The sequence below is a fragment of the Saccopteryx bilineata genome, chromosome 3, assembly GCF_036850765.1.
Source record: "Saccopteryx bilineata isolate mSacBil1 chromosome 3, mSacBil1_pri_phased_curated, whole genome shotgun sequence".
In the NCBI taxonomy this organism is placed as follows: domain Eukaryota; kingdom Metazoa; phylum Chordata; class Mammalia; order Chiroptera; family Emballonuridae; genus Saccopteryx; species Saccopteryx bilineata.
The window spans coordinates 310,912,603-310,915,771 of NC_089492.1; positions in this window are offsets into that span (position 1 = coordinate 310,912,603).

Consider the following 3,169-nt stretch of genomic DNA (forward strand, 5'->3'; position numbering starts at 1 on the left):
CTGCTGTGATGGTGGCCCTGGCCGTGCCTTCTGGCTTTACACCTGTTGTAATGTGGTAAGGTGCCAGAGAACTGTAAAACTTAATATTGGCAATGCCATTCTAAAGAGGAAAAGTCAGGCTTTCTGTCCTGTCCTTTCTTTGGAAAATGGAGGGAAGAGGATATATTAGAGTAGAAATCTCCTGATTTACAAGGCTTACCAGGGTCATTTGGTTTTAAGTTCTCTGAAAGGATTAAGGTTATCTGAAGAACTCCCTTTCCCTTTCAATAAGAGACAAAATTTACATGCCACCCTACACTGATTTTGGCTCTCCCTCCCTTCCTGGAATCCTGAGATTAACATGTACCTCTAGGCGAAGGAGGACAGATATACTAAAAGGTTTATGAATGTCTTTGATTATATTACCTTGACAGTTTTGACGTTTTTTGTAAATCCTCTAGACAAATGTTATAATCTTGTTAATGATTGTGTCATGATGTCATGCTCCCCCCCCCCCCCCAACCTGTATGTGGTCAAAGGGTATATAACCGACCTCTGAGATGTATTTGGCGCACGATTTGGGTCTGCAAATGCCCTGTGTCAGCCATATGCAGTGGCATATTTAATAAATCTCCTCCTTTAATAAAACCTTTCAAAATTCATCTGGACTTGCTGTCTCTATATAAAACCGCTGAAGTGAGGTATGGTATTTTGCAGAATCTGGGGTACAGTACTTTACAACATTTGGGGGCTTGTCCAGGATCGGTGTTTCACGTCACCAGGTAGAGACACCTGGAATCGGCTGGTCTCTCCAGGGAGCTGCAGGCCCTGCTGGAATCTCGAGGAGAGGCGCCACCTGAGATGTTTTCAGGGCTCCCCGTTTTCCTGTGGGTTCAGACAGTTTTTCGGCAGATGCCTCCCAGTTCCCAAATTCGACAATTTGGACAATTCAGCAGAGAAATCAAGGAGATAGGTAAAGTAACTCTTTTGCTTTACTGAATTCTAGCTTTCCTCTGAATTCTTGCTTTTCTGTTCTGTTTTGGACTAGTCAATTTGGACTACTACGTAGAGAACCGGACACGGTTGCACTCTCGCAGTAGGCTCTCCAAGACCTAGATGTTGGTAGGGAGTTTGTTGGTCCTGCCTCGGGCTTTGCTGAGAGACATCTGGATGTACTCTGGAAGGATGATTAGTGGGGATTAGGTCCTGCCTCGGACTCTCAGGGATATCTGCTCATACTCTAGGAGGGCATTAGTGAGACCTGAGCTAACCAGGTTAGTCAGTTCTGCCTCAGACCTCCAGAGAGGTCTGTTTCTCTAGGGAGACAAGTAGTGGGGACTTTATCCTGCCCGGAACTTCCAGAGGTATCTAATTGTGCTCTCAATAAAAGACATTAGTGGGATCAATTGTTGGTGCTCTAGGAAGGCATTAGTGGGGATTGAATTAGCCAGGATTAGTCAGTCTCACATCGCACTGCATCAGTGGAGACTGAACTAACCTGGATTGATTAATCTCACCTCGGACTTCCAGAGACTTCTCTATGTTTGTCGAAATCTCAGTCTTTGTTTTTATTGTTTCTGTCTAGAAACCCCTGGTTTATTAATATGATAGAGGAATCTCTGGTGCCATGGCCTGCATGCACCTGAGAGGCCACGAGGGGAAGCCCTTCCCTCCTAAGTGAGGTACGGTTCCTTTCAGCATCTGGGGTACGGTACTCTCCACCTCCTTCATCTATCAAACTTTGTCTTTGTTTAATGCAGTGATTTTCAACCTTTTTTTTTCATAGCACAAACACACACTAATTACTAAGGTCAGTGCCCCTGACTAAATGCAACCATTTTCATCTTATGGCACAAATAAATTAGTTACTAAAGAAGAAGAGGTCAAGGCCCCTTTTTCTTTAGTAATTAGTTTATGAGTGCATGAGAAACAAAGGTTGAAAATCACTAGTTTAATGTCTAAATATGTCTGATTTTAAGGCCTGGCTTAAGTTTTTGTGTCAAAAATTGGAGGTTTCCGACTTAAAACTAGAAAGCAATCCTAAATGGTAAATTGTTTGTACTATAAAATCTCTTTGTTCTTGGATCCAAGACCTTTGGCTTCAGGGCTCTGTCTGATTTCTCCCCTGAAGAAATTATTCTCTTTTTTTTTTTTTTTTTTTACAGAGGCAGAGATAGACAGGGACAGACAGACAGGAATGGAGAGAGATGAGAAGCATCAATCATCAGTTTCTCGTTGTGCGTTGCGACTTCTTAGTTGTTCATTGATTGCTTTCTCACATGTGCCTTGACCGTGGGCCTTCAGCAGACCGAGTAACCCCCTGCTGGAGCCAGCGACCTTGGGTCCAAGCTGGTGAGCTCTTTGCTCAAGCCAGATGAGTCGGCGCTCAAGCCGGCGACCTCGGGGTCTCGAACCTGGGTCCTTCCGCATCCCAGTCCAACGCTCTATCCACTGCGCCACCACCTGGTCAGGCGAAATTATTCTCTTTTGTTGGTTCCTACTTCTTGTCTTGTGTCCTCTATAGTCAAACACCTTTTATTCCAGGTGCTAGTTACTGTCTGTCTTCTCTTTCTTGCTTTTATTAGTGTGCTAATTCCTGCTTTCTCTCAGGCAGTTTGAAGTGTTTCTCCAGCCTCTGGGGGAAGTACTGGCAAGTAAGCAGTTTGGGTGAGAGAAAACAAGGGCCGGGACATGCTGTGGGTGGAGTAGTGGGGGAAGGGTGCTAGAGTAAATTGGCAGGGACAACTAAGGGTGAAGTGACTGGAGAGTGTATAGAATAGAAACTAGTTTCAGATATCCACCTACTGACCAAAAGAAGTTTTACCCATTTGGAAAATACAGGGTAGGAATAGTATTAAAAATTGGAACTTTGCTTTAGGAAAATTATAGAAAAAGAACAGGGCCAGGTAAAAGGATTTAGAAATTAACAAACCACGGGTGTAGGCCTTGCTGATTATCAATTCTTTGAAATGAATTGCAATTCCAGAATAAGTGATGGGATCATAAGTAATAGGATTATAGAAATGGCATTATCAGGACAGTCCAGAATGAGTAATGGGATCATGAGTAACAGGATTATAGGGGATGAGATTATCAGAGACAGGCCTCCAGCTGCCTCTCCCTTCCCCTCCCTACTTCTTAGGGGTTGCGTGGGCCCTCTATGCATTGGGGGAGGGTGGCTGGTTGCCCT